Below are 11,541 nucleotides of genomic sequence, written 5' to 3' on the forward strand. Positions count from 1 at the left end.
AGCCTGTACTGGATGTTTTCTGAACGCTCCAAATCCTTTGCCTCTTCCAAAGTTGAAAGCAGAGTAGAAGAGCATCATCTTGGTCATTCTTGGGCTTGCCATGTTTTTTTGACTGTGACTCTGGAAATAGGGTCTTGAAATTTGGCATGAAGCAGCCTTTTGTGGTCTTTTAGATAAACCCACCCAAATTAGTCCTATTACTGGGCTTTGAAGAAGAGCAGCTCGCAACACAGGGGAAAAAAAAAAAAAGCCCAATGCTGCTGAAATCTCTGAAGATGCTGCTTTTGGGGCACCTGCTGCCCAGATGCCCCAGATGCTCAGAACCCACTCAACAGGCCCCCCAGGGAACATCAGCCCCTGGTTAAAAAGCCTTTGCTGGGATTACAAAAGTAGTGGGATACACAAGCACAGCCCCTGTCTGTCGGTCCCCGGCAGCCCCAGGGACCTCAGTGGGTGCTGACACTGCTTCTCCAGCATCCAGCAACACTCACTGTCAGGACTTCACCTGTGGATCCCACCTCATCCCTGTGCACAGGCTGCCTTAGGGGATATTGTGAAGGTCACTGTGTTACCTGGTCAGAACATCAGAAGTGTCCAAAGTGAGGCATCCCATACCAGTTTTATTGTGCATACATACTGTAATGCAGTTGTTAATTACACTGCCCCAGTCTGATTTCCTTACAACACCTGCACACCCTGGACCTGCTGTGTAAGTCAAAAAGAAAACACTTTGGCCAGATCCTCATCTTATCTGCAGAACCATAAACTGCCCAAGGAGCAATGCAAGGGCTCTGAGATTCGGAGAGACTGTGACAATAGGACAAAACTCTCCCAAAGAAGCGGATTCCTTCCGTGCCCTTGCCACAGGCTGTATGATGCTAACAAAGTCATTAACCCAGACTTTTGGCTGCTGGAGGCTGCAGTGCCCACACTGTGGGTGCGTGGCTGGAAACCTTTAGCCTGAATTGCTGACATCCATCTTCGTGCAGCTGGAAGCAGTGGGTGCTGTGCTTGCATGTGTGAAGTGCTGTATCATGTTAAATGCTCTGAAAAATCAGACATTATGCTTTTCAGATGGAGTACCCTGAATTAGTCAAAACTGACCTTAATCCATCCATGTGTCACCCTGACCCATCTTCAAAACGGGCGTTTGGGGAGGATTAATGAAGGTGCTGAAGCACTGAGGCAGTGTAGTGGAAAGTGCTATAGAAAGAACCATGAGGACATTAATAACTGTGTCTTTTGAGGAACCTGCAGGTCCCCCTGCTCGGGTCCTGTACTGCACACTGCAGCCTTCCCACCCTCTGAGGCAATTTCTCCATGATTTCTGGACAACATCTCTAAGGAAGGTCACAGCATGGCAGGGCAGGTCCACAGCCTAGATGCAACCTCAATGCATTTTTGCCATCCAGAACATCAGCACCTGGCTCTGCTTTGAAAACTGCACCGAGAAGTATTTGAGCCGTGTTTTCTATCGCTGTGAAATCCAAAAGTGGTCAGACATGTGAATAATGTGCTGAATAATGTACTCTACCCGGGCTCATGTGCTGAACAATAGGCATCACTGAGCCCCTTGCTGCCCATCTCACTGCACACACAGCGATGCAGAAGGAAAAGGGTATCTGAACATGAAATTAAAGTCTTGTTCTGCCTCAACGAAAGGGGGTAGATGAAGTTGCACTGACAAGAAGAGTTCAGACATTTCTGCATTTTGAGTACTTTCCGTAATAGAATTTTGGCTACCATACATGCACACTTAAACACGGCTTGTGTACAAACACATAAATGTGACACACACACTCAGATAGCACCTGATGGATGGTTCTCCAAGAAAGGTCATGTATATGATACATCCAACACTCAGTTTACATAGTATGACATTTATGTAACACTTATGAAGAGCTCTGACGGGGTGTTGTCAGTTGGCATTTGCTAAGAGAAGAAACAAATCTAATAACAAAAACAAAAAAAAAAAGGCATTTTGGAAGAAACAATACTGCACAAATCCTCTAAAAGGACAGAATTGTCTGCACAACAAAGGCTCGGCTGATTGATGCTAAAATAAGCAGTTATGCAACAAGTAAGAAATACGATCTCCAGGGAAGAAACCAGCAACATTTCCCTTTCATCTTCATTCACCGGTGCTTATTTTTGCAAACCTGAAAGGAAAAATATAGGCAGCCTCTCGATGATGAGCACACAAGCAGAATTAACAGATGTTTTGAAGTGAAGGACAGAATTTTTATAAGTTTTGTATGAGTTCTGCAGAGTTAAATCCCATCACTAACAATGAGTCCCCAAAATGCTGCAGCCTCATGGCTGCTTCCCCACACGCTGGGGGAGTGCTGTGCTGGGGTGATGAGGTGTGAACACCTTGATTTTAGGGGTGACTCTGCTCAAACCTAGAATTACAACTACACAAGTGTTGAAGTAACTTCAGGAGAACAACTGTATCAATTAGTTCACCTCTCAACGCTTTGGTTTAATAAAATCTCTCAGTCAGAGTTGAGAGCAGTGAAGATCTTGGTACAGACAGGGGAGAGAAAGAGGAAAACCCAGTTGCCTTGTTGGCATCAGAGTTGATTACTGTAATACGTGGGCACCAGACACACGGGTGGGACAGGACCATGGGAGTGTGAGTAGTCCCCAAATACAGCAAAAAAATCCAGTGTAATTTTGAAGACCTTTAGAAACAATCTATTTTCTGACATTAGCTGGTGAGAGACCATGAGGGAGGCTGAGCTCCCTCAGCCTGCTCCTGCTGTGACACCCACCCATCTCTGATGCTGGGGGAGCACCATGGAGCAGGGAGCTGCTCTGATGACAGAGAGCTCCCAGAGATCCTCAGAAGCACCACACAACTCGAGAACAGCACAGGAGACATGTAGCTGCTGATTTGCTGCCTTGGATACCCTCTTCTGAGGCCTCTGGTAGCCAGAAGTCATTAGAATAGCCTCATGGCTGCTTTAACTCCTATCAAAGACCAGGGCAGTGCACAGACATTCCAGGAGGGGAAAACAGAGATGATGAAAATCTTGCTGTGCCCATATCCCAGCTGGGGTCATCCAACACCCCAGCTATAATCGGGATGTTTAGTTTTTATTAAAATATGTGTTAATTTGGAGAGTAGTAAGCAGATGCAGCAGAAGGAAAGAGAACAAGCTCTGTTCTAAATTACAGTAATAATCATTCCCATCTTCAAGAATAAACTATGACAGATCAAGGGAGAGATGGCTGCTATGGTCATTATATAAACTAATCCCTTTTCTTTCTCATTCATTTTGCATAATTCTTTTCCTCTCTGAAGCTAAGGAAAAACACTATACTTACAGGAGAAGAAATTTGATTTGGCAGATCAGTGGATAGTGAGATTTTGTTTGCAGTCTCAATTACCTTCAGTAGCTGGAAATTTGGTATCAAACTGTAAATAAAGTAGATATAGCATTACAAATGTCCATCCCTTGACAGAGAGCTCAGAAATTCTCTATGTTCTAGCAACAGCTGCTTTAATATCTTTCAAAGAAATGGCAGCTTCACTCTGTCTGAAGGGATTACCTTTAAGGAATGCATCCATAAGTGGCTTTGTGCAAAGATGCTCACATTCCTGTGGGGTTTGTGCACTGCATTTTTTCTGCCAAATTTCAAGATTCCTTTTTTTGTTGTTGTTGTTGCTTTTCCCGTTTTCTCTAAGTTTGCCTCTATTGCCAAGTGCATGTAATACATCCCACATTTCATGCAGTCGCCAGACTGGAAGAACTGGGGCTTTCAAAGGGCCTGTGAGTTATATTTGGGAAAATAAGGGCCACCAGTAGAGAGGTAAACAGCTCCAGTGCCCCTCCTGCAACAGGAGACCTGCTGTAGCTCCTCCTGCTTTGGAGGGATCCTTGGGCATCACAGCAGACTCCCCTGCAACACCCTCCCACCCTTCCCTGCTTTCATTCCTTTGCCTCCTTTTTGTTGGCATTTCACACTTTCCACCTTCAACACAGTGAGGGAATAGCACAGCTCCTCAGACCACGTGGGGTTTTGTATGAAGATGTTTGACTGCTACAGGCAAACTCAGTGGGTGATGGACGATGGAAACAGAAGTAGATTTAGAATAATAATTCAGCTGGAAGGGACCTACAAGGAGCATCTAGTCCAGCTGCCTCAGTACCTCTGCTCTCCCTCGTGAAAGACTATCCCAAAGGCAGGACAGGCCGTTCTAAACCCTTGTCCTGCCCATTCCCACTCCACAACCCAGGAAAGATCCACCAAGGTGTAAAAGCCACTGTGTTTTACTCCCCTGAGCAGGCCAACAGAGCTTTCCTCCTCCCACAGGAGTCCTGGCTTGGGAGGGAGGTTACAATCCCATGCCAGTGGGTGTCTTCCTACTGCACATCCCACCACAGAGCATGCCATTACTCCCCCAAATAAAAAAAAGAGACATTAATGATCCCAGTCACAGCTCAAAGCACCATTTGAGTGAATGGTACATATGCTAAACAATACATGCATCAGGACTTCATTAATCCACATTTTGTATGGATTCAGTTTATAACCCAGTTGGCTATTTCCCTGTATTTCTCTGGAGTTGGAGGGTGTGAAAAAGACATTTCCATTTCATTGACTAAGTTCCCAAGGGGAGAGTTTATGAAAGTGCAAGTGCATAATTTACTGCCTGACAGGATAAAGATGGTATCTGGTTTTAAAAAAATAGTGTACCCTGAAAAACAAAATTGCTAGAAAAGACATTTGTTTTCCATAAGTACCATATTTTAGAAGCATTTAATTTAACTTAGAAGCACCGTTAAAAATATATGCATTGTAAATTGCAGCTGTATAACACGATATTTATCAGATAATGTCACTGAATAGTCTCCTGTTGCAATATAAATGCCAAGGCATTTATAGAAAATAAATGTTGAAGTAGCAAGCTTTCTTTTCAAAGTGGAAAACCATTATCTCATCCAAAAGTCATAAATAAAATTATGAGGGTTTGCTTACAAGGTTGGTTTTAACCGTAGGGGGGCTGACATGGATACTCCATCGCCTGAGCAGTGTTCCCTTGCAGCAAACTCAGCCTGGGTGCAGCCAGAAGAGAGGGAGGCACATGGGATGGGCAGTGATGGCTCAGAAAGACCTGAGAGCAGCCAGAAGGACAAGTCAGTTGTTCATGCACTCGAGGAAAAGAGATAAAGATTAAAAGTCAGGGATTTCTTGAGATACACAACTTAATATGAAATTTATAATGAGATTCCTGCAGCCCTCTCCTGGCTTCATGAATTTATCCTTCTCTGGTTCTGCTCCTTTAGCCACTTCTTGGATGGTTCACGTGATGCACTGTTTGCTTCCTTCTCCCTCTGTTTTCTCTCTCTGCATTTTTCTTTGGACAAACCAAGTCCACTGATCCTCTTCAATGGTCATACTCACAGCAAATTGCTGGTTATCTGCCTTTCCACACTCACTTCTCTCACACTTTGACCTGCCCTGTAACATCACACAGTCAGAGCTGAGGCTGAATGTGCTGAGCCAAATCCCTTGCTCTTCTCACCAAGCTTCCCCCATCCATCCATCCATCCATCCTCCCAGTCAGAGGAGTGAAACACAACTGGCACAGCTCAACTGGTACATTGTCAAAAGCACTTTATATGATGAATGATATGATGGACACCGGAAACGTGTCTAAAATAACTTTTACATACCAGAAGTGGCTGGCTGGGTGGACAACTGATTCACTGGTCCATCAGCCACAGAGGGGAAGCAGAACACACCAGCAGAACACACCACACAACAACTCCCAGGTTTCTGGCCACATTCAGAAGAAAATACTTCAGTCCTGGTAGCTCCTTGCAGGGAGGATCCCACACTGAGCATTGCCCTCCTGTGAGCACCAAGGACCTCATGGATGTGCACCATATTAGGAAAATATCACAGAAACAACAGCATGGAGACTTGTTAAACCATAAGTCTGTCATCTCCTGGGATAGGATTACAGCCCTTGTGCAGAGGATGTACCAGCTGCTGATTTGAATTTACCTTTGCCCTTTGGCCACTCTTCACTGGCCCTGCCAGGCTGCTGAGCAGCCCCACGTTTGCCTGAGCCGTTCTCTGTTGGGCTCCACGGATCACAGGCAACCATTGGAGCAACAATTCCTGCGTGCCAGGACTTCAACACATTGTATATGCAGCACATACCCCCTTTAGAGGGGTTATAATCTTCAAATCAATTGTACCTGGCAGCGGAAGTTTAACATTAATGACTTTCTTACTACGGATGGAAAAACCCTTCGGAGCAAACGAGCAGAAACAAGATCGCTCAGCTCCTACCCGAGGAGGTGACTCTGGGGTCACGACCAGCACTTGGGGCAGAGCTGCACCCTGGGTGCCCCAGCACAGCCAGGAGGGTTGGTCTGGCAGGTCACCCTGCCTTTGGAGCAGAGACCTGAGTTCAGAAGAGGCTTTAAGGATCTCAGCTCCTTAAAACAAAGATATCAGGAAAAGGTTCTTCACCCAGGGCGCAGTCAGGCACTGGAAGAGGCTCTCCAGGGAAGCAGTCGTGGCACCAAGCCCGAAGAGAGCTCAAGAAACGTTTGGACAACACCCTCTGGGATTTGTGGGGTTGTCCTGTGCAGGGGCAGGAGTCAGACTCAGTGATCCATGTTGGTCCCTTCCAACTCAGGACATTCTGTGAGTCCATGAGTGCTAACAGTGGTGAGGAGACTGATACCCATCACATCACACAGCCCTGCAGCCAGAGGCACCTTCCCTGCAACAGCAGCTGGGACTGTGGTCCCAGGGGAAGCCTTGTTCTCCCCAGCCAGGGACAGCTGGGGGGGTTCAGTTTCGTTTTATCTTGACAGCCAGGAGAAAACAGGACCCGACCAGTTACACATTTAATTTCCAAGCTGGTCCCGCAGGGCAGGAGGATTGGGTGAGCCAGGGAGGGTGAGCGTCCTGTCCCGAGCGTGCCAGGCATCCCACAGTGCCCGGGGGTGGTGGCATCTGCCCTGGCATCCCTCGGGGAGCAGCAGCCGCAAGCCTGGCTGCCGGAGGAAAAATAAACAACTCCAGTGAGTCACAAAGGCAAGCGGCATATGACGGGGACAGGTACTTATGCAAATAAACTGTTAACACCCAGCCAGACAGAGCTGATAAGCCTCCTAGGCCAGCTGGAGGCTTCCTCATCCTGCTGGGGGCTGGGGGGAGGAGGAGGAAGACAGCTTTAGGATAACAATAGAAAACTGAAAAGAAGGTGCAAGGCAGCTCTGGGGAGGTTGCACGGGGCTGCCTGGTTTGGGTACCAATCTGCTGTACCCGGCCATGCCAGCGTGTCCCTGAGCTGCTCTGCTTCCAGAAGCATCCTTCCGTGCCAGTGTGTTAGTGTGTGCCCATCACTGACACCTCCCGGGGTGCGTGCCAGGACACATTTCCCCACACGCCCAGGGCAGCAAGGAACTCCACCCCACGGCCAAGTCGGATATTTGTGAGGCTGTAGCACAGGAAATACAGGGGGAGCTGCCTCCCCCCCCTTTGGAATATCCCCGTAACTCCCTCCTCTCTTGGCTGACCAAAAGCATGAATGAGAGGCAATTTATCCTTCTGAAACACTGCTGGGGATCCCCCAGGAAGCTTCATATCTGGCCTGGCTGGGCTGATGATAATCAGATAGAGGGGGTTTAAAATAATCAAGCCTAAGCAGCTGAAATCCAAACTGGAATAAGTAATGGGGTCAGAAAACAAACACTGCAGGCAGGGCACAGCCGGGGGGTCTGCAGGGCACCACACACACACACTTGGGGTGGGCTGAGCTGGGAGCTGTGGTGCTTCTTCAGGATGCTGCCCAAAAACCAGAGTCTCCCAAGCCCTGCACTTTTCTGGTGCTGGGAAACCTGTGCAAAAGACCCCCCACGTTTCACAGGGAGCCCCCAGAGCCAGGTGGCTCCTTCCCCCCATGGCAGCCACCACCACAAGCCTGAGCCACAGAAGAAAGGGTTTTGCTGCCCCAGAGCTCTGTCGGTGTCCAGTCCCAGCAGCTCAGAGGATGCAGGACATCTCCCTGCTCCTGTAGCATCACCACCCACTCCTGGTCCACTGATCCCCACCCTCCTGGCTCTGCCAACACCTCCACCTGCTTTACCCCTGGGCAAGGAAGAGGGACAGAAGCACCAAGGAAAGAGGGAATTAAGTTTAGGGAATTTGTTTTGCCCGCTGCTCGGATTTCCAGCTCATATTAATGATGTAATGCTCCAATGGTGAGAAGCCAAAGTTTGCCCTTCCTGTGGTGTTCCCTTAGGAAAAGCATATTACTGCAATGTAAAACTGAAAATTGAAACAGGCTGGTGTTTCACCAGAGAAAATGCCTCTCCCTTTTCCCTATTCAGTGAGGCGGGGATGAATGTTGTGAGGTTTGAAAGAAAAACTGAAAAAGCCTTTAATTAATCCCTGGAGGCTAAACCCTGCCAGATATGGACAGGATTTCTCCTCTGCCTTCTTTTCGGAGCAAGAACACGAAGCTGCCTTCCTGCTGCAGCTCTTTCCGGGGGATTCTCAGGTCCCCAGGGGAGGATCCAAAGCATTTTCCAAAGCTTTTTTTTTTTTTGCAGAGAGGATGGCTGCCAGGGAAGCCTCGCTGCTGTCCCTGGACAGCAAGGAGACCAGGAGCCCCAGCACAGACTTTTGGAAGCTCTTACCTGCTGGGAGGAAACTTTCCAAGTTCAAGGTCAGGTCTGTTTGTCTTCCCTCCTGACAGACGTAAACTGTTATGCAATATTCAGGAAGTCACTTTTATCAGACTCGATTCAATTTCTAAGATTAAGAGCATGGAAAAACAAATACTAGTGCTGGATGGAAAGTGCTGGCACTAACCAGGCCAACACTGTGTTTGGACAAGGATTGCTAATAGGGTATCTCTTATTTCCACAAGTCAGTAGGGGCAGGATACAAAATGTTCTGCTTTTTATGGGGTGCTGATGATGATGAAGAGGAAAATTAACCCTTTCTTGGAAAGAGCAGAAACCATAGCAAAGCTGGTTTGGTTTTTTCTTTTGAGAGCAACTTCTGTAGTTGCTACTCCAGTATCTGGGATATAAAGCCGGGGCTCAACTCCTGGCAGAAGGCAGAGGACTGCATTGCTAACAGTGCCTGTGCTTTGTTTGGCTATAGCTGCAAGGCAGGTAGAGGCTTTGCTCCCTAAAAACCCAGCTTGCAAAGGAATGGGTAAAATATAGAGCATGTGCAGTTTTCACAGGGATCAACAGTTGGGACAGCATAACCACCTCATTCAGAAGATGCACTGGAAAAAAGAAATCTGAACTTGCAGAGGGAAGACTGTATCAAGCAAGACCCAAGCTGGTCCTATGATCTAACAAATCTTAAAGTCCTTAAAGAAAAGCACCAGGAACTGCAGTGGAGGAGGATCAATCATTTGATCTGTAGAGGTCCATGCCAGAGGTCACACCAGCCCCTGCCCAGCAAACATACCTGCCTTCTTGACACTTCTTCCAACCAAGGCCCTCACAAAGTTTCAATAATCACCACTACTGAGACTAGTTCAGTGCTTTCTGTTGATACAGGAAAAAAATCAGAGGTTTAGCTCCCAGCACTGGGAACTCCCTTAATTCAGTACTGTGTATATAGGTATTATACAGAGAAAGTTAAAATGTGGAAATAAGGAGCTCTGGAGTTTGATAAAAGCTAAGGGAGAACCTGAGGTTTGAAAGAAAACCATTAGCAATAGCAGATTTGCAAGTTCAGCTGTGGGAAGGACCACAAAATCCAAGCACATGCTATATATCTTCTTTTTATTGACTGCTTTGTGGGGAGCTGCATTTCTTGTTGGAGTTGGGAGCTACAGCCTGCACTCTGTGTTGATTTTGATTATAGAGTGGTGGTAATTAAACCTCTGGAGCATTAAGTTGCCATTTTAACCAAATGCCTGCATTTTATCTTGATGGGAAATTGAGAGTGAGACTCAGATTTTCACAGTAAATAAAAACTGTTGGCTGTTTCACAGATAATCCGTTTCCTCAGCTTATGTATGAGAAAATCCTCCCGTACCGTTTCCTCTACCCTTTTGCAAAGGCACACGCTCCTTGAGGAGGCTCAGCAGCAGCACTGCCAGCCTCTGCACGCTGTTCAGCTTGTAAAATAATAATTATAATCATAATGTGCCTCCCTTAATGACACTTTTAATCCAGAGACCAGTGTCCTTATCTCCACGTGAGCAAACAGAAGCACGCAAAATTTTGCTCCAGTGATATAGATGGCCAAGGTCAAAGTCAGGAGTAACCCAGCACCCAGGCTCAGTCTATCAGCAATATCCACTGCCTGGCTCTGAGGTAACACTCTTATCTACAAACAGATAGGCAAGGTGCAAATCTACTTAATTCCTGGACTCACTTCTCTGCTGACAGGCACAGATCTGCCACAGCACACCTGTAGCTTAGCAATTGGGCAAGTACAGCTATTTCAGGTTGTTATTTTCACTGTGTACCACCCTGAACAAGCGACTGAAAGAGGTAAATCCCTGAAATGCCCTTGTATTGCAATTAACAGCAATGCTGCTGGAGTCAGACCGAGATACTCAGCGAAAGGCCGTGAGGCTGCAGCGTGTGCTGGCTCCTTCCGTGCAGGCAGGGCATTAAGTGCTCGGGGAGATCAGTTATTCTGATAATAAACAGTTGCCTGTGCAGAGGATTGGGCTCAGCCGCTCTCAAAGCGCAGCCGTTGCCACAGAGGCTTTTCATCCCCTGCTTTCAGAGTAAAGTGCATCCTCCCAGCCCACAGCAGCAGCAGGTTTACCACAAAATACTTGCAGGATTTGCTGTCTGCAGAGGCAGCTGTTACTCACGGGTTGCTCCTTATGCAAAGGCGCTGGGATGGCAGAGTGAGGAGCTGGGACCGGGGCTGCTGGAGGTGTCCAGCTGTGTGTGCCACCTGAGACCAAGGGCAGCCACAGGGCTCCTTTGGGGTCGTGTTTTCAGAGACAGTCCTGCAGATCCGCAGGTTCACTTGCCATCAAAGCTGCATCTTCCTGGGTACCAGAGCCTGAGGCTGCATCACTTCACCTCCATCATCGCTGCCCTCCAGCCATCTGCTGAGAGGAGATGCTGGCACAGGGGTGCAGGGACACAGCCACCTCTGCAAACCTCGGGAGAGCTCCTGGCTGCACAGCTCCCTGGGGGAGAGCTCTCGGGAGGAGATGCCTCAAGCACACAGAGCTGCTCCCCCCTCAGCGAGGCCACAGGAGCTCGGGTGTGATCCAAACCCTCCCCAGCAGAGAGGCACGAGCAGCACAGCTCCTCACTGCTCCTCCCCATCCCACCCCGGCTGCAGCTCGGGGTCTCCCCATGGAAACCTGAGCGAATTCCAAGCCAGAGCTGTGCTGGAGGTTTCTCCAGATAGAAACACAATTGCTGCTGGGGTGGTTGAGGACTCAAATAGAGTAAGGTGGCTTCCAGCTTGAAGAGGATCACTACTGAGTCACTTAATTTGGAGAAATCATTGTTTGCTCTTGAAAGTATGAATTATTCTATTATTTATATCTAATATAGGTAATGA

General features: G+C 47.7%; 1 long non-coding RNA gene across 3 annotated transcripts; it reads right to left on the reverse strand.

The window, feature by feature from the left end:
- Window positions 1-631: 631 nt before the first annotated feature.
- LOC116794223 lies at window positions 632-6,042 on the reverse strand. 3 transcript variants are annotated; one of them, XR_004359728.1, is made up of 5 exons: window positions 5,685-6,042; window positions 4,987-5,160; window positions 3,556-3,774; window positions 3,331-3,421; window positions 632-2,159 (listed from the first exon to the last, which is right to left on the reverse strand). It is a non-coding gene; the product is annotated as an uncharacterized LOC116794223 (long non-coding RNA). The 3 variants fall into 3 exon arrangements; XR_004359727.1 differs by lacking the exon at window positions 5,685-6,042 and having other exon boundaries at window positions 4,987-5,613; XR_004359729.1 differs by lacking the exons at window positions 3,556-3,774; window positions 5,685-6,042 and having other exon boundaries at window positions 4,987-5,613.
- Window positions 6,043-11,541: the final 5,499 nt, after the last annotated feature.

The sequence above is a fragment of the Chiroxiphia lanceolata genome, chromosome 15 (genome assembly GCF_009829145.1).
Source record: "Chiroxiphia lanceolata isolate bChiLan1 chromosome 15, bChiLan1.pri, whole genome shotgun sequence".
Classification (NCBI taxonomy): domain Eukaryota; kingdom Metazoa; phylum Chordata; class Aves; order Passeriformes; family Pipridae; genus Chiroxiphia; species Chiroxiphia lanceolata.